Here is a 24,546-nt window from a genome sequence, read left to right on the forward strand (position 1 = left end):
TCCTAGCAGAGTGCTTTAGGGAACATCTCCGGGACACTTGCACCAATCAACCACACCGCCCCGTGGCACAACATTTCAACTCTCCCTCCCACTCTGCCTAAGACATGGATGTCCTGGGCCTCCTTCACCACTGCTCCCTCACCACCAGATGCCTGGAGGAAGAACGCCTCGGAACACTGCAACCCCAGAGCATCAATGTGGACTTCAACAGTTTCCTCATTTCCCCTTCCTCCACCTCACCCTAGTTCCAAACTTCCAGCTCAGCACTGTCCCCATGACTTGTCCTAGTTGCCTATCTTCTTTTCCACCTATCCACTCCACCCTCCCCCCCGCCCCCGACCTATCACCTTCATCCCCTTCCCCACTCATCTATTGTACTCTATGCTACTTTCTCCCCACCCCCACCCTCCTCTAGCTTATCTCTCCGGATTTCAGGCTCTCTGCCTTTATTCCTGATGAAGGGCTTTTGCCCGAAATGTCGATTTTACTGCTCGTTGGATGCTGCCTGAACTGCTGTACTCTTCCAGCACCACTAACTCAGAATCTGGTTTCCAGCATCTGCAGTCTTTGTTTTTACCTACCTTAATCAATAATAACATCACCCGTAATTATTACACATGGAATGAAGTCAAATGAAGTATGCTTTAAGCCATTGACTTTTTACAGAAAAAGTAGGTAACTTTTGAGAAAAGCAAGCAAAACATTCAAGAATGTAAGAAGACGGATTTATGGTCATTAAATGACTGGAAAACCTTTATGAAAAGACAATGGCGTCTCCATGCTAATGTTGAGGGACATCTTTCAAGATGCAGTCTTGTATTTTACTGACCTAGGGAAAGCACCTCAGAAGTTGCAAAACTCTCTCCTTTTCTCAATAGTTATTACTGAGAACATAAAGTTTCCAAATAACAATGATTCTGGTTGCCTTGTAAAGATTGAAAACTTGGACTTTCCAAACATTTGGATCCAGGTTGATTGCAATCAGAACTGATGTTCCTCTATCAGTCTATAGCAGTCAGTATTTCAACTTCATTGTTAAAAACCCCAGTGGACCAGAAGAACTCATCTCATTTTGTCTTTTGTTTTCAGACCCTGAGCCAACAGCAATGTTTTGTCCTTCTAACTTTCTAAATAAAATACCATCTCTGCAGGGACTGGTGCCTTTTTGTGTTGTGTGATTATGATTAAGGGCATCAAGTTAGATTAGATTACTCACAGTGTGGAAACAGGCCCTTTGGCCCAACAAGTCCACACCGACCCTCTGAAAAAACAACCCACCCAGACCCATTCCCCTACACCTAACACAATGGGCAATTTAGCATGGCCAATTCACCTAACCTCACATCTTTTGGACTGTGGGAGGAAACCGGAGCACCTGGAGGAAACCCACACAGACACGGGGAGAATGTGCTAACTCCACACAGGCAGTTGCCTGAGGCAGGAATTGAACCCAGGTCTCTGGCACCGTAAGGCAGCAGTGCTGACCACTGTGCTACCCATTTCCAGTTCCAGACCATAGTTTAGATGCTAACAAGCATTTGCCACTTGGTTTTAGAGTTATAGAGTGTTTGGACCCTTCAGCCTAACTCATCCATGCTGACCAGGTTTCCTAAAATGGAAGAGTCCCATTTGCCTGCGTTTGGACCATATCTCTTTAAACCATTCCTATATATGTATATTTTAAATATTGTAACTGTACCTCCCTCTACCACTTCCTCTGGCAGCTCATTTCATGCATGCACAACCCACTGTGTCAAAGAGCTACCCCTCAGGTCCATTTAAATCCTTCCCCTCTCACTGTAAACCTACGCCCTGTAGTTTTGGACTTCTCAACACAGGAAAAAAAGATCTTGGCTATTCACCTTATCTATGCGCATTTTGATTTTATAAACCTCTCAAAGGTCACCCTTCAGTTTCCTATGCTTCAGGGAAAAAATGTCCCAGTCTGTCCAGCCTCTCCTTACAACTCAAGCCTTCCTGTCTCGGTATCATCCCTGTTAATCTTTTTTGCACCCTTTTCAGTTTAACAACATCCTTCCTACAGCAGGGCACCCAGAATTGTACATAGTACGCCTAATGTGGCCTTACTGATGTCTTGTACAGCTGTAACAAGGCATCCCAACTTCCATACTCAATAATCTGATGGATGAAAGCAAGCATGCTGTTAACCTTTTTCACAACCCCCTGTCTACCTGTGATGTTACTTTCAAAGAACTATGCACCTGTATCCCTTGGGCTCTTTACTTGACAAGACTCCCCATTAACTATTTCAGTACTGTCCTGGTTTGTCTTACCAAAATGCAATATTGTGGGTGGCACGGTGGCACAGTGGTTAGCACTGCTGCCTCACAGCGCTAGAGACCTGGGTTCAATTCCCACCTCAGACAACTGTCTGTGTGGAGTTAGCGTGTTGTCTGCGTGGGTTTCCTCCCACAGTCCAAAAATGTGCAGGTTAGGTGAATTGGCCATGCTAAATTGCCTGTAGTGTTAGGTGTAGGGGAATGGGTCTGGGTGGATTGCTCTTCGGAGGGTCAGTGTGGACTTGTTGGGCCGAAGGGTCTGTTTCCACACTAAGTAATCTAATCTCGCATTTATCTAAATTAAACTTTATCTGCCACTCCTTGACCCACTGACCCCACTGATAAAGATCCTGTTATACTCTTAGATAACCTTCTTCTCTGTCCACTAAAACACCAATTTTGGTATCATTGGCAAACGTGCTAACCATGCCCTCTATATTCTCACCAAAATTAGGGTAAGATTGCAGGATAGTGGGCTCGATTGTCAGTGCGTTCCTCTCATCACATTCACAATATTGCCATTTGAAAGTTTCAGCCCATCAAACAATGGTTGTATCTCACCAAGTCTCATTGATCAATTTGAAACCAATACTCCTCAAAGCCTTCACCTCATGCTGTGAATTGTAACATCAGCACTTAGGGACACCGACATATTCTATGCAATAGATGAAGTCCTCGGCTACTGCAAAAGCTTAGTGTAATAGAAACTCCTTCATTGAGGGAATTCTGTGATGAATATGACATGTGTCAAACTGTTGACATGAGCTCTTGGGAACACAGGTGCCAAAACAGAATGTTAACGGAGTGTACTTCTGGAGGAGTGCCAGGTAACACTGAGTATGAGGTGCACTCATTAGCCTCTCCACTGGCAACAAATATTTCTACAGTTTTCCTTAGGTTTCTGGGTGCTTATCTATGCTTTCTGTATCCCCTCGGAACTGCTGATCTTGGTCTTCAGCATTTTTCTCTGCTGTAGCCTAGCCTGTAACAGCTGCAGTGATTTAGCAGTGTAGTTAACTGTGGCACGCTTGAGCAGACCTCTGTCATAATTGACTACTTTGTAGATATAAGCAAGGTGCTAGGCGGTGAATAGTGCATTGTAACATGAAAAAAAATTGCTTACTCAGGGTACAAATATCCTCACTTCCATCTTCAACTGCCAGGCGAGAGTAGAAGTCAATTAGAGCCATTAATTCTTCTTCATGGGGTGTCAAATACCAGATGTAGCCTGGTATTCCTTGGCATTGCGCGCTGTCTGCTCTTGAAGGAGAGATGTATACTTATGGCTCAGATCCTGCAGCCCAGGATTTCCAGATTTCAAGGAACTGATGGCAACAACAGTTAATGGCTGGGAGGATGGATTTACTTCATGAGACTTCAATGCATAAACATAGGCATTACAAAAGATGAAATGCAGGATATGAGCACTATCAAAAACATCTTGGGTGGTATTTAATTGAGGTGACGAGGGGTCTTACTATCTGGTCAGAGAGCTGGTGGGAGCCTCTGATGTATTGAAATTGAAAAAGGCCAGAGGTGAGCCTTCCTGAGAAAATTCCACCCACGGGGGGAGTGCCAGGTAATCAGAGGCTGGCAACTTGCAGGTTGGGTCAGAGGTAGTAATGGCAGCTGCCAGCAATGCAACTAGGGAGAGGCCCAGGACCATCGAGAAACCCTGGCATCAGCGAAATGAGGGCAGGATATAAATTGTAGAGAGGAGAGGAAGAAGTGATTCAGTTGCAAGGGTGGAGGGATGTGGTAACTTTCTGCGGCCTATCCACTTCCTGATGCCAGGGCCCTGAACCAGGGACTCGCTGAAATGGGTTTGCTTTAGTGTTTTCTGTGTAACAATTCCTCTATTTGTCTTGGGTTCATACCAGCTGTGTTGGCATGAGGCTGTTAAAGTGGACGTCTCTGTGATTCAGCTATCTTTGTTTGTTGTGATAATGCTGTTGACTTGGTGACAGCAATAAGCTTTTTTTTTGGAAGACATGGTGGCTCAGTGATTAGCCACAGTGATTAGTGAGCAGCCAGGTTCGATTCCAGCCTCGGGCGGCTGTCTGTGTTGAGTTTGCACATTCACCCCATGTATGCGTGGGTTTCCTCCAGGTGCTCCAGTCTCCTCCAAAGATGTACAGGTTGGGTGGACTGGTCATGGTAAATCTCCCCATTGAGTTCAGAGACATGCGGACTAGGTAGATTAACCACGGTAAATGCTAGGTTATATGTACTGGGTAGGGGGACTGAGTCTGGGTGGTATGCTCTATGGAGGATCAGTGCAGACTTGATGGGCCAAATGGCCTCTTTCTATATTGTAGGGATTCTGTGATTCTTCAAATGCTTAATAGTTGTCTCTTCCTTTAATCGGAAAGAATTAAAGTTCAAGTGACACTCCAAAGTCATGACCATGCATAATTTAAGTTGCATTTCAATGCATTTTTGCTGCACATTAGTGATGCTATCTTTCAATTAAGATGCTAAATTGAGGCCTAGCAGTTGTATAGAGAAGATCTCATCGTCCTATTTGAAGAATTGCAAGGAGTTCCTCTGATGTCTGAGCTAATAGTTATCCCTGAATCAACAACATTAAAATAATATCTGACCATGACTCTTATTTATAGAATCTGCAGTGCACAACTTATGCATCAGATTTCCCTGCATTTCAACAAAACCACAAACGATGCTGTGAGGCGTGGAATGGATCTGTTTAAATTTTCATATGTTCTCATAGACATTGAAAGTGTTTCTCAGAATAACAAAGATCACAATCACATTTTACAAAAATGCAACTTTGTGCTTTAACTGCAAAAAGTCCACGAAATAGGGAAGTTTGCCCTTCCTCTAGTAGTGTAACTGAAATATTTGGATTCTATTAGATTAGATTCCCTACAGTGTGGAAACAGGCCCTTCGGCCCAACAAGTCCACATCGACTCTCTGAAGAGTAACCCACCCAAACCCATTTCCCTCTGACCAAAGCACCTAACTCTACGGGCAATTTAGCATGGCCAATTCACCTGACCTGCACATCTTTGGACTGTGGAAGGAAACCGGAACACCTGGAGGAAACCTACACAGACACGGGGAGAATGTGCAAACTCCACACAGACAGTCACCAGAGGCTGGAATCAAATCGGCGTCCCTGGCCCTGTGAGGCAGCAGTGCTAACCACTGAGCCACCAAGCCACCATTAGCTTCCTGTTGATGGAAAGCATTTCAGCTCACAAGGTACACATTTGCTTCAAAGATTAAGGGACAAAGCTCTGTTAAATTGCTTTGGTAGAAGGTTACTCCAGGAGACTTTGAGGCCATGATTTTTTGTTCTTCGATCCGGTGCTCAGAGATGGAAGAATGGCCAGCTCCACACCCTCAGCTTTGAAGATAGCTGCCTATCTTTCCCGTTTTCAGTGTGGAGGTTGCTGAATTAGAAGTTGGGGTTTGCTAAATGGTAAGATACTTGTATGACTGAGAGTGCTACTTTTCAAAGGAGTGCAAGTTTTTAATACACTTACATAATATTTTTCTCATCAGTGTATTGCCCTTGGTGGATACCTGCTTAATTAGCATGGTAGATGAAAGAGGAAAGAAAGGTTGGTGAGTGTATGGGTTAGCATGAGTTGACATAAAAGTACAAAGAGCCAAGGGATGGCTACTTGGACTAGGAAGGTATGGAGTCCTGAGAGAAGTCATTAAATGATTTGGCATAAATGGCACCTATTGTGTGATTGCAGAAGGGATGTTTTATGATTTAATACTTATATTTCAAATTTGAACAGAGTGCCAGAAACTCCAGGCCAGTTATAATATGTGCCACACTAGGCTTCTTCTTCAGGTCTTCTTGCGTCACCGTCCTGGTTTTCAGACCAGCCTACAAACCCTTTCACATCGAAATGCTAAGCTGAGTTAACCAGTTTCAAAGATCGAGTTCACAGCGGCAAGCCATTCTCCTGCGCCATGCACCCACCTGGAAACAAAAATTGTGGCTTAGTGTAACGTAGCACTCACTTTTACAAAATCTAAGGATTCTTGGAGATTATCTTTAGTACTACGAATGTTATGCCCCCTTCCCTCGACATTCCCCAAACCCCCACCCAGCAAAACCCCTGCAGGGTGTCCATATCTGCTTCATGTGCAATCACACTCCATTGTCCCTGACCACAGAACTAATTTGAATGACCTAATCTGAGAGGGAGACTAGTTCCAGGAGCAATTATTAGTTTATTAATCTTCTTGTGCTTTGCGTTTTATTGTTATTAATCTCTTTTCACACCAGTTTCAATCTTATGCTTCACATGCAATTTTTAAGAAAAAGAGAGAAAATGACTAGAGGTCTAAACATGAACTTAAGATTTTACTTTTACTTTAAAGATCATAAATACTCATCAAATCCCTTCAACAATCAGCTGTTTTCTCAGCGATGGCTTCGACCAGAATCTTGGGTTCATGTCACATGACAGGTGACCCCACCACACCAAACTTTCTCACACACAAGCACACATACACATACACTCTCACACACAAACACACTCACATGGACCCACTCTTGTACACAAGCTCTTTCTCATACAGATGCGTATACACACACACACACACACACACACTCTCTCTCTCTCTCTCTCTCTCTCTCCCCCTTCACATTCACACACACACACACACACACACTCTCTCTCTCTCTCTCTCCCCCCTTCACATTCACACACACACACACACACACACACACACACACACACACACACACACACACACACACACACACACAAGCATCTATGGTGTGAATTTTACCATTGCAGATTTGTATTTGCAGGTACATTCTATTTTGTTCAAAAAACCCACAATCTGTAAGCAGTCAGTCAATGTGATATTTTACAAATTCCTGCATTGGAAATGAACCCAGTCTTACTCCAGGTTGGGGTAGAGACAGGCTCTAACCTCACATTTTTAATACATTGTGTGATCTGAGAATTTTTTTATATACTAATAAAACCTTAAGTTATCTTGGGGCAGAGAATTGAAAGAAATCCTGGGATTTACACAGTAATCAATCGGAATCTGCATCCCCATTCTAAGTGATTAAAGACTTAACAGCCATCTGGGTTTGACTAATGCTTCGCATCAGTTGTATGACTCTTTGATCTTTTACTTATAAATTTTGTATCCTATGCATCCTCCCCAACTAGCTGCCTGATATATTGGACCATAACCTGATGTCATGTGATTTTTAATCTTGTGGTTCATGATATCACTCCACCACTATAGGTAGATCCACCTCTTTTATCCCCTCCTACTCATCTCTCACATAAAATATATTATTTTGAGTCTTACGAACAGAATAAGGCTTAGAGTCATAGAGCTGAAAATGTGTTGCTGGAAAAGCGCAGCAGGTCAGGCAGCATCCAAGGAACAGGAAATTTGACGTTTCGGGCATAAGCCCTTCTTCAGCTTTCTTCGGCTTATGCCCGAAACGTCGAATTTCCTGTTCTTTGGATGCTGCCTGACCTGCTGCGCTTTTTCAGCAACACATTTTCAGCTCTGATCTCCAGCATCTGCAGTCCTCACTCTCTCCTCCATAGAGTCATAGAGTACAGCATGGAAGCAGACCCTTCGGTCCAACCCATCCATGCTGACCAGATATCCCAACCCTCCTCTCTCTACAAGAATCTCAGGGAGTCCCACTCCCACTGCAACTCCCAGGTCATTTCCTACTCTATGCTACTCTTTCCCCACCCCCACCCTTCCCTAGCTTATCTCTCCATGCTTCAGTCTCTCTGCCTTTATTCCTGATGAAGGGCTTTTGCCCGAAACGTCAATTTCGCTGCTCATTGGATGCTGCCTGAACTCCTGTGCTCTTCCAGCACCACTGATCCAGAATCTGGTTTCCAGCATCTGCAGTCATTGTTTTTTCCTTGTTGATTTTAACCCTACTGCGAATCCTCTTGCAAGGATGCCTGCCTTGAAGAAGTTTTCCTCCTCTCTCTACAAGAATCTCAGGGAGTCCCTCTCCCACTGCAACTCCCAGGTCATTTCCTACTCTATGCTACTCTCTCCCCACCCCCACCCTTCCCTAGCTTATCTCTCCACACTTCAGTCTCTCTGCCTTTATTCCTGATGAAGGGCTTTTGCCTGAAACGTCAATTTTGCTGTTTATTGGATGCTGCCTGAACTGCTGTGCTCTTCCAGCACCACTGATCCAGAATCTGGTTTCCAGCATCTGCATTCATTGTTTTTACCCAGTTATCCCAACTCAATCTAGTCCCACCTGCCAGCACCCGGCCCAGAGTCCTCCTATTCATATACCCATCCAAATCTATTTTAAATGCTGCAATTGTACCAGCCTCCACCACTTCCTCTGACAGCTCATTCCATACATGAAACACCCTCTGTGTGAGGAAGTTGTCCCTTAGGTCCCTTTTACATCTTTCCCCTCTCACCCTAAACCTATGCCCTCTAGTTCTGGACTCCCCGACCCCAGGGAAAATACTTTGTTTATTTATCCTTGCCCTTCATAATTTTGTAAACCTCTATAAGGTCACCCCTCAGCCTTGATGCTCCAGGGATAACAGTTCAGGCCTGTTCAGCCTCTCCCTATAGCTCAAATCCTCCAACCCTGACAACATCCTTGTAAATCTTTTCTGTACCCTTTCAAATTTCATAACATCTTTCCCATAGGAAGGAGACCAGAATTGCATGCAATATTCCAACAATGGCCTAACCAATGTCCTGTACAGCTGCAACATGACCTCCCAACTCCTGTAATCAATACTCTGACCAATAAAGAAAGCATTCCAAACGCCTTCTTCACTATCCTATCTACCTGCAACTCCACTTTCAAGGAGCTATGAACCTGCACTTCAAGGTCACTTTGTTCAGCAACACTCGCTAGGACATTTCCATTAAGTGTATAAGTCTTGCTAAGATTTGCTTTCCCAAAATGCAGCACCTCACATTTATCTGAATTAAACTCCATATACCACTTCTTTGCCCATTAACCCATTTGATCAAGATCCTGTTGTAATCTGAGGTAATCTTCTTCGCTGTCCACTACACCTCCAATTTTGGTGTCACCTGCAAATCTACTAACTGTACCTCTTATGCTCGCATCCAAGTCATTTATGTAAATGACTCTCCATCATTTACAAAGCACTCACTAAGAACAAGGCTCTTCACCATTATCAAAACAAGAATCAATTTCTGGAGGCTGAAAAGCTTGAGGCAAAACACCTCTCCCCTTTCCTCTGCTTAACTTCCTGAAGCACTGAACTCTGGCACTCCATTGTAAGTCACACTAAGGTGGCTACTTATAAATGCTCTCAGTGTGGAAAGTCTATTGCAATCACTTAATGAGGATCCAGTTAATTGTTTCTTAATTATGTTACTCTTTCACTGAAACCCTTGGAAAGAAGAACATGTCTTAAGGCTGGTAACTACGGATATTTAAACTACAAACTAAATTAAGATAATTAGGTAAAATTAGATTAGATTAGATTAGATTTACAGTGTGGAAACAGGCCCTTCGGCCCAACAAGTCCACACCAACCCGCCGAAGCGCAACCCACCCATACCCTTACATTTACCCCTTACCTAACACTACGGGCAATTTAGCATGGCCAATTCACCTAACCTGCACATCTTTGTGACTGTGGGAGGAAACCGGAGCACCCGGAGGAAACCCACGCAGACACGGGGAGAAAGTGCAAACTCCACACAGTCAGTCGCCTGAGTCGGGAATTGAACCCAGGTCTCTGGTGCTGTGAGGCAGCAAATAAAATATCAAATAAAAATTTAGACTTGCTTACTGAACAATGTCCACATTCAGTCCTGGGTTAAATAATCCACCATTCTTTCAAATACTATAAGGTCTAGAATTTTTAATGCCTTTATTACATATCTGTGTCAGTCTTGACAGGTCCTTTACCACTTTGACAGATCCCTTTGACAGTTTTAACAATTCCTTCGCAGCTTGATGGTCTCAATAATTTTATGCACTTTTTATATGCAAGCATATCCACTTCTAACAATCCCAAGGGGTATGTTATCTCTCCCAATGAGTGTCCCACCCCCAAAGGGTGCCTTGCCTTCACAAAGACGTCCAGGATCCAGACCTATAGCCGTACATTACCTCTCCCAAAGATTACCCAGGTTGTTTAAATAAATATATGAGGTTCAGACCTGTTCCTACCTTGTTTAACCTGCACACATTGAGCTTCAAGTGTTTACATTACTTCACAAAATACATACAGCAGTGCGGACAGTTGACATTTATGCGCCAATTGCCTTTGTAAATCATGCAAACATGACTCCCTCAGGCGGGAAGTGGACTTGGATTTCAGGATCAATCAACTATTTTTGTCATGAAAGTGTCTCCATCCTGCTGAATGTTTGGACTTACATCTGCCTTAGTGGATGGATGGGCCAAGACTTCACCCTCAATTATAAGGTTGGCATCAAGAGCAGTGCACTGCATTTCCGTCACACCAATAAGATTGCTGCATTAGAACCTGCCCCAATTCGCTGGCTCCAATTCAAAGGCACCATCCTGCTCAAGTGGTGAAGAGGATATGCAGCAAGAGCTGACTGAGACAAAAAAAAATGATTAACTTGTCTCTTTATTACTGGGTGGTAATTTGACAAGGGTAGATCATTGACGAATTCACCCAATTTTCATCCCTTTTGGAGTTGTGGGATTCACAAAGTTGTGAGTAAAAGGAAAAGAATCAAGAGGAAATGATTAGTTGAGAAGAGAAGGTAAAATAAATGGGATGTAGTGCAAGGAGGGGAAAGAGGTATCAGGTGTGTGAGGGAAATTATACAGGAGTTGTTTGGAGGTTCACAGTAGTGAGGACAACATAATGTTGTGAGCTGAAGCTTTGGATACAGAGAAGTTTAGGAGCCATTAATAACTAAAGTATTTCTGACATGATGGAGGAGTACATCATAGCAGCTATTCAGAGCTGAGAGAGAACTCAACTGTGTCACAATCGCGCCCAAGACTTAGAATGGAGCTATCATACCTATTCTAGTATCATGCACCAAGTATAACGGGTGGAATGGTGTAATTCATTCAGCAAATCCAAAACTATTTAAACTGCTATAAATTCATGACATTTACTTTTTTTTTCTTTAGCCAGAAAGATGTCTATTTCCAATCATTTTCTTGATCTGTAAAGGTTGATCTATTTGATATGGATTACCTCTCACCATATAACATCAGTCTTCCATTCTGAAATGAAGAAATGAAGAGACTTGAAATTGTATCATGACTACAGTGTGGCCCAAGGCATTCTTCAGTGAGAGAAGTGTGGTCACTGTAGCAATGGACAGTCTATTCGCATTTATCACGTTCCCACAGATGGCGATGGGATAATGTCCAGTGTGCCTGCTCTGGTGATGTTGATACAGGCACAAATATTGAGCAGGTTTTCTTCCCTGCTCATTGTTGAAATAGTGCCTTCATAACCAAATAAGAGAACAGATGGAGCTGAGGTTTGATTCTCATCTGAGCAAAAGAACCTCTGCTCATGTAACCCTGAATGTTGCATTGATGGGTCATTCTTGATTTTGTGCCCAAGCTTTGGGGCAGAACTTGAAGTTGCAACTTTTTAGACACAGAGCTAACAGTGCCACCAAGCTGCAATTGACACACTACTTCAACTGTTCCTTGAGTTAATTGATAGCCACGATGGAATAATTACCTGAGAAGAAGGTTAGTAAGAGGAAGAGCCAAAGAGAGACCAAGGTTAGTGGCTGCAGGCATTTGTGAATGGTTCCATGTAAAGAATGAACATGCAAGTGAATGCTGTTCGAGTTTGGGGAACAGAGAGAGACTCTGACAGGATGACATGAATTAAAGAGACTATTTTACTTCTAGATATCAGCAAACATGATCTTTTTTCCATCACAGAAATATTCATGCTAATTAAATGCTGGTTTTGCTGCAGCACCTGTGCTATCTATCCATTTCTCCCAATCCCTCCAGTTATTGGCAAGCAAAATATACCAAAGCCTCCATGCCACTACACACAACCATAGCTATAGCAAGTGCAGTAGGTTTACTGCATGGGCAACGGGACTTTATTGGGAAAGTCTGTCTAATCTTCAATGAGAACAAGAGAGAAAAATGTGGTACAAGAAAAGGTTGGAAACAAAATTGCAGAGGTACCAAGAAGAGATACTTTGAGAGGAGGACATGGAAAGAGTAAACAATGGAAATTAAAATTGTGTGGGGGACACATGGTGGGAGCAGGGACATGGTGGAATATATAGAGAAACACAGCTTATTTTGCACGAATGACTAATAAAATGGGAGACAAGTGCATCTTGTCAAAAAGCTTTTAAATATGCTCATTGCAAAATTATTAAAACAGTTAACACATTTAAACTTTTGGTCGCCACCTACTGATATACTCACTTCTTTTCATTTTAGTTAAATTTTTGAAGGATTTTTCCCGCTCTGAAGCAATTAATTCCAATGTAACGCTTCCCCTCAAGTGTCTTCTTATTTTATTCTGGCAGGTGCTGACTAACTTCTTGTGTATTTCTATTGTTTATTACAGATGTTTCCTAGATATTAATAATAAGATAACTGTTAATTATCAGGTATAAAATCACCTCAGTTAATCATTGAAAGAAGATGCATTCTTCAAAAAATCTCTTTATTCCTTTATTTACAAACACAATGGAATGATAGAAGATATAGTGAAACATTTCATTTTTATCTTATGCTGCCAAATGGAGAGTGAGCTCATGAAGTTTTCTTTAAAGAGAGCCAGCGCATACTCAATGGGCCAAATGAGCTTCTTCGGTGCTGTAACCATTTTTTCATTCCACAATTCAATGTAACACATATTTCATTCCTTTATTATTTCATCAGGATGTTGTCCTTTTCTTTCTGCTGTCCATTAGGTGGCAGTGCATTCCATCAGTTGGAAGCTTAAAGAGTGTTACTTCAAAATTGTAATATACTGTCTAAATCATACAAATTGTCTAACTGCACCTCGTAGATGTCTTTCAGGAGTTCAAGAAATGTTCCAGGTAATGTTCATCCCTAAACCACACCAAGGAAGTTCCCAAAGAACAAACAAGGAAGGAGCAACTCACATTGGGATGTTTACTGGACATAGGTTACTTTAATATCCAGACCCCTTCTTCCATTGCCAACTTTGAGGAAATTCTGGTGATGATCTTAGCCTATCCTGGTTAGTATACCTGTTTTTTGTCCCTGTTGAAGCTATATTTTAGATAGTTGACTTCATTCATTCCTGATGAAGAGCTTATGCCCAAAACGTCAATTCTCCTAGGCTTCTGCCTAGGAACCCTCTAACCACAAGGGAAGAACTCAGATTTCTCCAGTTTCCTCATTTCTCCTGCCACCCTCCTGGTCTCAGTCAAATCCCTCGAACTCAGCACCGCCTTCCTAACTTGCAATCTTCTTCCTGATCTCTCCGCCACCACCCCCACTCAGGCCTATCACCCTCACCTTGACTTCCTTCCACCTATCGCATTTCCAACACCCCTCCCCCAAGTCCCCCCTCTCTACCTTTTATCTTAGCCTGCTGGACACACTTTCCTCATTCCCGAAGAAGGGCTCATGCCCGAAACATCGATTCTCCTGCTCCTTGGATGCTGCCTGACCTGCTGCCCTTTTCCAGCAACACATTTTCAGCTCTGATCTCCAGCATCTGCAGTCCTCACTTTCTCCTCCTAGATGGAGGGAACAGCTTGGAAATGTTTTTCCCCTCTACATTTCCAGTATGCATTGATGCATTTCTTTTCAAATCTCAAACCACTGGGGATCACTGCCTTCATCCATGCAATTAGCTGGTTGTTATGTCAAGGTCCTGCTGAGCTTTCAGGAATGGCACCTATCTCGCAACTCTCCTGGTGCAAGCTGAGGAAGTATTAAATGACTCCATCCCCAGAACTTGGGAGCGTATCAAAATAATTCTGGACCAAATCAGATGTGGCCCAGATGCCACATCTCTGAGGGCAGAGCGGAATTCCTGGAAAATCAGCCCTAGATCCTTCTCCTTTATCCAGAATGGCATGATAGATTGTAAGATTTTTAGCTACCATTAAGGTGGCAGATTCAGTTGCTAGTTCATACTGTGTTTGTGAATCTCAAGTCAGGATGAGAATGGTGAGAATACTTGACGAAACAAACTGAAGGAGAGGCAACCTGAGCGTTGTCCACTGCTACCTGTCTGGTGTGCGTGTTACTGAAGGGGACTCATTTGCAGAGTTATGGGGATGAAGCTGGAGCATGGGATTACGTTGGAAAGCTCTTGCCATGATAAGCAAAACTGCAATGGGCCAAACGGCCTCTCCCTGTGTTTTACTCCACACAGGAAAAACATTGATAGTCTATGAAAATGTGCACAGCGATCGCAATGAATGATTAATCTTCGGCCATTGCATCCACCACAGGGAAACCTGCCAACTACATGCCTGCCTGTTAATTTGCATGATTGCTGCACGCAGCCATAGCTAAATGCTCAGTTGAGTAGCTGCACTCCTCAGCAGGGGGACCAGCTTTACATAAGGCAAGATTCACTTAAAGCTGGCCTGGAATACAAAATCAGCCTTTAAAGTGAATACATCCTGAAATGTTTGTGGGAAATTCTGGGCTGGAAGGAAAATGAATTACTTGGTCACCTTGTTAGACAGCCCGATGCTGTACTGGATGTATTATTGTTGGAGCTAGAGAGATGTGATCTATCCACAGGAAGCTACGAAGTCCCTTGGATCAACTCTACTAAGGCATCATACTCTAGCCCAAGGGAAATGCCTGCTACTTCACCCAAATCTGGGAGCATATGTGTTACACAGAATCCATGAAATCAGGGAAAATTCCAGCATCACATTCTCTGTCATCTTTAAAATAATTCTCAGATTAAAAACATTCTATAGCAACTGCAATATCAACCATCAGAAGCCAATAAGCAACTAGGCAGATCCCTTTCCATCGATCTGTTTGGGGTGAACACTCCTGCCACTGGCTCTGTTCAGAGGTATGTGTTTGAAAAATAGCTTTGCTGGAGCTTTATGCTTGCAAATGGCAATACTGATGTTAAATTAATGTTACACGCTGACTGCCGTTACAGTCTGCCAACTCTCCACAAACTCAGCAGACGCTCCATCTTTGCACTCATGACACAGGTGCCATTATTAGAGTGCCACTCAAAGAGTCAATAAAAGCAATTGTGAAGGAGTTGAATTTTGCATCCTGTAATTGGATGACAACAAATTTGATGTCTCCAGAATAAAATAAGCTAATGACCTTCCCTGATTTTAGTTATGATCCTGGATAAGACCACGCCATTAATGTTATGAACTGATTACCGACAAGTACCTTCCTTTTTGTCGAAGGCAAAGTTTGGATCCTGGATGAAATAACTTCACTGGTATCAATCACCAAGGTACCCTTTATTAATAAATGAACAGACCTCGACTTTAGAACTGCCTCATTCAGAGTCAGCATCTCTAACACCACCTGTTTATATGTCAGCTGGAGCTCCCTGAATGGACCAGATTAACAGCCCAATCAGGGAACTCATATTCTATGCTAGCTGACCTCATTATAATCACTACACCAGGTACTTACTAAAAGAATAAAGCCACATGGTTCCACAGTTTTTAAACAAACAAACATATCTTTACTTTTCAAGGTTAGAAAAGTATAACAATTCAGAATATTTTAGCAGCTTATACACTAACATGAAGAATTATCAGGTAAATATGGGTTCATGTATTCATTGTGGCCTAACACATCAAAGAGCACATCAAGTAGCAGATGTAGTTAATACAGATCTCACAGGCTGTTTTTGCAAACCACCCAGACAACAGTGACACTGGGAATAAGCAAATTTCATCAAAGCTTTGACACGTGATTGTCAATTTTTTGCCTTCAAAGATCTGGTTTCAGAACTCCCTCATAAACTTCTTTGATCTGGTCTGCCTCATTGACTACGCATCTTGGTAGTACAATCTCTTCCGCAGAGTCTAAGTTCCTCAGTACTCCTGAGATTGTTCACAAGTGTCTAAAAGCCAGCATGGTTTCAGCTTTTATCAACAGCTAACTTCACTGAGCTGATGCTGAGATTTTTTAAAGCCTCAATCTGTCTCAGCCACATCAAATAGCTACCATTTATAAGCTTCCTTCACCCCACTTTCCACAGCACTGAAAGATCAATTCCTTCCAAGCATTTTCCCCAGCACAGCTACCTGGAGTCTGCTCGCAGCATGATTTGTTGCCTGGAGCAGCTTCTGCTATAGCAGCCGCTCAGCTACACACTGCGACTAACGTCTCTGAACACACTTGTTCCCAGATAGCAACACTGGAATAGGAGGAGGCCATTCAGCCACTTGAGCATGTTCTGCCATTCACTAGATGGAAGCCAAATGACAATGTTCCAGTTTATCCTGAACCTGGCATTTCAAGATTGGTATCCCTTATTTATAAATTTGTCTTGGATCTGATGAAGTAAATGGATTGTATGGCCTTTTCAGAGTTAATATACTGTTTTTAAGCTGACCAGCTCTTGATGGAGAAATTTGAAATTCACTAATGAATCTGAAACCACAAAAAACCAGTCTGATTGTACCTATGACATCATGGCAACTACCTATCTCGTTCACTAATACTCTCTGGGGAACAAGCATCTGCCAGGAGTAGAACAATTTGTATCTACATGTCACTTCACAGGTCACAGAATTGAGAGGAAGGAGGTCCAACATGTCCATTATGTCTGCACTGGCTGTCTGAATACATAGGTACTTCATTCAGGATTCTAACTACTTGCTGGGTGAGAAAGTTATAAGACCTTAAGACCATAAGACATAGGAGTGGAAGTAAGGCCATTCGGCCCATCGAGTCCACTCCGCCATTCAATCATGGCTGATTGGCATTTCAACTCCACTTACCAGCGTTCTCCCCGTAGCCCTTAATTCCTCGAGACAACAAGAATCTATCAATCTCGGCCTTGAAGACATTTAGCGTCCCGACCTCCACTGCACTCTGTGGCAATGAATTCCACAGGCCCACCACTCTCTGGCTGAAGAAATGTCTCTGCATTTCCGTTCTGAATTGACCCCCTCTAATTCCAAGGCTGTGTCCACGGGTCCTAGTCTCTTGTCATTTTGCTTTTGCTTCCTTTGCAAAACACTGGTTCTCAATCTATTAATGAGTGAAAACAGTTTCTCCCTATCCTTCCTGTCCAGACCACTCATAATTTTAAAAAAACTTCTACAAAATGTGGGTCTTCCAAAGCTAGACTACCCTTGATGACTAAGGATATTGGTGAGAAAATAAGGAAGGAAAAGGGGGTATATGATGCATCCCAGAATAATAATGGAAATAGAAATCAGGAAGAGCACCTTAACTGTAGGAAAGAGGCTAAGGCTGGAATAAGAAAAGCTAAAAGGACGCATGAGAAAAGGATGGCAGGTGGCACTAAAAAAAAGGGAAATGTTCTTCAAATATATTAATAATAAAAGATTAGTGTGGCCTATAAGGAGAAAGCAGAGAAAGCTACTCACTGAAGCAAAGGATATGACAGTCCTGAAATAAGTAATTTGGTTCTGTCTTTACCAAATTTGAAAGTCATGACAAGAGAACAATTCAAAATATGGGTGTCGAGCAACTGAGCAGGACAATGATAGATAAAGAAGAGTTGTTGAAAAGGCTGGTGCTTCAGGAAGAGAAGTCACCAGGCCCAGATGGGATGCATCCTAGATTGCTGACAGAGTCATAGAGTCATAGACATGGGCAGCATGGAAATAGACCCTTCAACCCGTCCATGCTGACCAGTTATCCCAACCCAATCTAGTCCCACCTGCCAGCACCCGGCCCATATCCCTCCAAACCCTTCCTATTCATATACCCACCCAGATGCCTTTAGAGGTAGGACAGCAAATCACAGAGCCATTGGCAGAAATTTTCCAGGCTTCTTTGAGCACAGGATTAGTCCCAGGGGACTAGAGGATTGCAAATGTGATATCGTTGTTTAAGAAAGGAGCAAAAGATAATCTAGGAAACTACATACCTGTCAGCTTGATATCAATAGTGGGAAAACTGACAGGAGGAAGTAAAGACTGCACATACTGGAGATCAGACTTCAGAGTGTGGTGCTGGAAAAGAACAGTAGATCACGTAGCATCCGAGGAGCAGGACAATCGATGTTTCAGGCATAGGTCTTCATACACTGAGTGAAAACTAAGTTAATACTAGCCTGCTAGGGTACCTTTGTCAAGGTAAGGTCATGTCTGACAAATGTAAATGAGTTCTTTGATGAAGTGACACAGGCAGTAGATGACGGTAGTGCTATGGAGTTTGAAGCACTACTCCATAGTAGTGCTTTAATACAGTCCCACATGGGAGTATGGGTAGCAAATTAGAAATATTTGGGATTGATGGATTCCTGGCAGCAAGGATTAGAAATTGGCTAAAAGATGGGTAACAGATGGTATGTAGAGAAGGGCATTTCTCAGACTGGAGACCAGTTGAAAGTGGTGTTCCCCAGGGATTGGTGTTGGGACTCTTGCCGTTTCTGATTTACATAAATGATTGGGAGATGAGTGTTGAAGGCAAAATCACTAAATTTTCAGCTGATGCTCAGCTAAGGAGAACAATGAATTGTGAGGAGAATGCTGAGTGACTTCAGGGGCACATTGACAACTTAACCAAATGGGCAGACACCTGGCAGATGAAATTCAGTGCAGAGAAATGTGAGGTCATGTATTTTGGTAGAAGAAACACAGGTAAATAAAAAGACTCAATGGTACAATTTTGTGCATAATTCTTTAAAAATGGCCACGTGAATTGAAATTCTGGATCAGTGTTGCTGGAAGAGCACAGCAGTTCAGGCAGCATCCAAAGTGCAGTGAAATCAACATTTTGGGCAAAAGCCCTTCATCAGGAATAAAGGCAATGAGCCTGAAAGCGTGGAGAGATAAGCTAGGGGAGGGTGGGGGTGGGGAGAGAGTAGCAGGACAGAGGAAATGACCTGGGAGTTGCAGTGGGAGAGGGACTCCCTGAGATTCTTGTAGAGAGAGGAGGAAAACTTCTTCAAGGCAGGCATCCTTGCAAGAGGATTTGCAGTAGGGTTAAAATCAACGAGGTAAAAACGATGACTGCAGATGCTGGAAACCAGATTCTGGATTAGTGGTGCTGGAAGAGCACAGGAGTTCAGGCAGCATCCAACGAGCAGCGAAATCGACATTTCGGGCAAAAGCACTTCATCAGGAATAAAGACAGCGAGCCTGAAAGAGTGGAGAGATAAGTGAATTTAAACCCATGTGATGAACGTGTTCCTTTGACAAGGTTAGATTGCCCTTGGTTTTTTCCAGAGATGTTTGAAATGACCCAAGGTTCCATCATGTCTGAAGTTTGAATGGCCCAGTGGGGCCTTTTTGTTTACCCCTAACAGGTAATGCCTCTGGCCTAAGGCCTCAGGTCTTAAAAAAATCAGATATAATCAAGGGGGAGTGGCCAGCTAGCTGTGTAGCTAGCCTTCGTTTAGATAAGAGTTAGTTGCAGCACAGGATGTATGGAAAAGGCTGCTGAACTCTCTTCTCTGACTTTAAACCTGTAAGCTTTTTGTGTCATTTTTAATCTTTGTGCTAAGAGGTCTGTTTAGGGGGATTGTTGCGAGTGTCGTTGGAACAGCATCATTAAGTCAGGATAGTCTGTTGGGTTTGGAGAGGATAAGTTGTCTGGTATTCTGTTTTCTGTTCTTTGTGTTTCACTCTGCAATTTTGTAGATAAATTCTGTTTGTTTAAAACTTGGCAGTCAGACCAGCTGATTCACTCCGGGACTATCCACTGTACACTTACCAAAAACAAATAGCAAAGTTATGGCCTGGGCTACCTGCTTAAGACTGTTTTGAGGCATCATGCCTAGCCCCTAACAGATTGGGGGCTCTTTGTGGGATTTAAACAGCGAGCGGTTTGTGTTAGCATATTTTATTTTGGGTGTTGATTTGGTTGGTTTAAACAGCGTTCAGATAGCAATGGCTCTTTCAGTCACTAAGAAGGTTCTGGAGGTGGAAGAAGTGACCTTGGGGGTTTTACGAATGGCAAATAAGACCAAGCTGCGGGAGGTAATAGACAAACTGAGGTTGAAGCTATCTCATAATGTGAGGAAAGATCAGGTGATTTCAGCAATAGTGCAGCATTTAAATTGCATGGAAACACCATTAGGATCTGCAGAGATGGCAAGGATTCAATTGCAAATGAAACAGTTTGAGTTAGAAGCGAGACATAAGGAAAGGTTTGATTAAAACAGAAGAGAAAGAAAAATAATGAATGGCTTTAGCAGAAGAGAAAGAAAAAGAGAGAGAACTTCAGGAAATGACACTTAGAAAGCAAAGTCAGTTTAAAAGGATTGGGATGAAGACTGAAGGTAAGCTTAGCATGAAAGAGCAGCGAGTTAAACCAACAAGATTAGCAGCTGAAGTGGCTAATGATTATCAGTTGGTCCATCAAACACGGTTTGGCTTCCAGAATCAATTTCAGTCCATGAGGGATATAAGTTAAGGAAAAGAAAAATCCTCACGTGGAAAGGGAAAGGTATATCTCAGTGACGATCATAAAGATAACTTACCTCAGGGTAAAAAGGAAACCCTTGAAGGGGACAAAGAAGGCAAAAAGCTCTGCTGTTTTCATTGTATTGAAGTAGGCCACATGAAATCACAGTGTGGGCTAGGAAAACACCAGACGTAGGACAAGTCTGGGAGTTTTGTTGGAGTAATTACAGAAAGCACAGTGGAAGCTAGAAAGCTGGACCAGACTGTACAAGCTAATCAGAGGTTGGTTAAGGAGGAAGTGCCGGAACTGCTTAGAAAATGTACCTGCAAAGGTAAAGTTTATTCACATAGGCCAGGAGTAGCAGGTAAAGAGGTTACAATATTAAGGGACACAGGATCCTCTCAGTTTGTGATGATGGATTAGGAGATATGTACTCCTACATTATTGCCAGAAAAGATACTGATAACAGGAATTCATGGTGAGACAAATAGCGCTTAATTATGTAAAGTGAGTTTGGAGTGTCCAGAAAAGAGTAGAGAATTTGTGGTAGGAATACTGGACAAACTCTTAGCTCCACGAATATACTTTGCTCTTGTGAATGATGTAGCTGATGCACTGGTAGGCGTGCCACCTACTGAAGTTGAAAAGCCTGTGGAGACTCAGCAACTGAAGCAATTCAAGACTCTTATTGGGAAATCTTCCCTGATTGTGTAGCAACGAGGTCACAAAGTCACCAGTTGAAACAGGAGCAATCAAAGGGGACAGATAAGGGAGCTGAAATGGTATTTGCAGAGACTTTGCTTGAATAGATGATTGAGATAAAACAGGAGCAAATAGATAATCATGCAAATATCCTTAGATCTGTAAAATTCATTGAGTTGCAGTAGAAAGATGAAAATTTAAAGAAAAAGGCATATACACAGGTAGAATTTGAATGGACCCTTGAGTGTTATTACCTGAAAAATGATGTCTGAGCGAAGATATGGAGACCATCACATATTCAGGTAGATGAGAAATGGGCAGAAATTCATCAAATTGTCTTGCCAATGGAGTATAGAAAGGAGGTGTTGCAGGTGATGCATGAGCTACCATTTGAGATCATTTCGGAGTGAGTAAAACATAAGCTAAAATAAAAAGACATTTTTACTGGCCTTATTTCATAAAGGATACAGTTGAGGTTTTCTAGACATGTTATACATGTCAAGTAAATGAAAAACCACAGGCAGTAATAAAACCTAAACCTCTAATACCTATTTGAACATGTGAGGAACATTTTACAAGAGTCTTAATTGATTGCGTAAGTCCCCTACCTCAAAAAAAATGGAAATCAGTACTTGTTAACAATATTGGATGTATCGACTGGATTTCCAGAGGCTGTCTCATTACACAATATCACAGCTAAAAGGATTGTAGAAGAATTTCTCATTTTTTTTACAAGATATGGACTACCAATAGCGATATAGTCGGAACAAGGGTCAAACTTCACGTCTAAACAATTCAAGGAAGTTATGGACAGCTTAGGAATAAAACAATTCAAAGATATTGCATACCATCTAGAATCATAAAGAGTGCTAGAAAGGTGCCATCAAACATTAAAGATCATGTTGAGGGTTTATAGACATGACTATCCAGATGATTGAGATAAGGGAGTTTCCATTTGTAGTTTTTGCAATCAAAGATACACCAAATGAATTGACCAAATTCAGTCCATTTGGATTAGTTTTTGGGCAAGAAGTGAGAGGACTGTTAAAATTGATGAAGGAGAAATTAGTAAGTCAGAATTTAGATTCCACCCATTTGGACTGTGTGTCAAATTTTAGGGAACATTTAAATAGAGCTGGGGAGTTGGCTAGATAGCCACTTAAATGTATCACAGCTGACAACAAATCACCATTTCACAATTTTGCTATTGGGAATAAGGCATTAGTATTACTTCCAGTAACAGGTGAATCTTTCACAGCAAGTTTTAGTGGACCTTATCAAATCAAAAGGAAATTGAGTGAGGTGAACTACTTAAGAGGTACTCCTAAAAAGGAAGAAATCTCACAGAGTGTGTCATGTAAATATGTTCAAAAGGTATTTTGATAGGGAAGGAAAGCAAGAGGAGAAAGTGTTAATGAGTACAGCACAGAAGGAAGAACCAAGTTCAGAGGATTCTGAATTGGACATTCCTCAAATTAAATTGGATAATGAGGAAGTTGTCAAAAATTGGGATAAGTTATTGAATTACCTTCCTGAGAAAAAATTGAAATGACCTGAAAGAGTTGTTACTATCATTTGGGAAGATATGCAGAAATAAACTGGGAAGTGCTAACCTAATTGTGCATGATGTAGATATTAGATTATCTACAGTGCGGAAACAGGCCATTGGCCCAGCAAGTCCACACTGACCCTCCAAAGAGTAACCCATCCAGACTCATTTCCCTCTGACTAATGCACTAACACTATGGGCAATTTAGCACGGCCAATTCACCTAACCTGCACATCTTTGGATTGTGGGAGGAAATCCACAAGGCACAGGGAGAATGAGCAAATTCCACACAGACAGTCACCTGAGGCTGGAAATGAACTTGGGTCCCTGGCACTGTTTGGCAGCAGGGCTAACCACTGAGCAACCATGCCACCCCAAATAGGAGATACTGTTCCGATTAAGAAATATCCTCATAGGCTTAACCGTCTAAAGTTGGCAGTGGTTCAGAAGGAGACTGAATGCATGCTCCAAGACAACATAATTGAAATGAATTGACTGGAGCTCACCCATCGTCATGGCGCCAAAACCAGTTGGTACTCAGCCATTATGTGTGGACTATCGCAAACTCAATGCAGTTACAAAGACTGATGCACATCCAATTCCACGGTTGGGAGACTGTGTTGAAAAGGTGGGACAAGCAACCTACATTTCCAAGTTGGACTTGCTCAGAGGCTACTGGCAGGTGTCTTTGTCAGAGAGAGCAAAGGTGATTTCAGCTTTTGTAATGCCAAATGGACTATATCAGTTTAAAGTCATGCCATTTGGTATGAAAAATGCTCTGGCCACATTTCAGAGACTGACTCATAAGGTCGTTGCCAGATTACCAAACTGTATGGTATATATCAATAACCTGGTGGTTTGTGGTCACTCATGGAAGGAACATTTACAACAGTTATTGGACTTGTTCAATCAATTTCGGAAGACAGGCTTTGTAATAAACCGAGGTAAAGCTGAATTTGCCAAAGTCCAAGTCACCTTCCTGGGCCACGTTATTGGACACGGACAAATGGCCCCATGAGATGCCAAAATGAAAGTAATTTGGGAACTTCCCATACCATTGACAAAAAGAACAGTATTATGGTTTCTGGGATTGAGAGGATTTTATTGAACATTTGTGCCGAATATTAGCAGTGTGGCTGCTCTGCTCAATGAATTGCTAAACAAAAGCATGAAGTTTCAGTGTACAGCAGACTGTCAGAAGGCATTTCACAGCCTAAAAACTGCGTTGACCACTGCCCTGGTATTAGCCACACCTGATTATCCAAAGCCTTTCAAGGTGGCTATCAATGTGAGTGATGTGGGTGTCAGTGCAGTGCTCTTGCAGGAAAACAAACGAGAAGATAGAAAGACCTATCGGGCATTTCTTCTGGAAACTGAACATTCATCAGCAGTAATATTACACAGTTGAGAAGGAGAATTTGAGCTTGGTTTGACATTACAGCATTTCAGTATATTTATATTACCAGTAATGTATCGG

This window comes from Hemiscyllium ocellatum, chromosome 10 (assembly GCF_020745735.1).
Source record: "Hemiscyllium ocellatum isolate sHemOce1 chromosome 10, sHemOce1.pat.X.cur, whole genome shotgun sequence".
Classification (NCBI taxonomy): Eukaryota; Metazoa; Chordata; class Chondrichthyes; order Orectolobiformes; family Hemiscylliidae; genus Hemiscyllium; species Hemiscyllium ocellatum.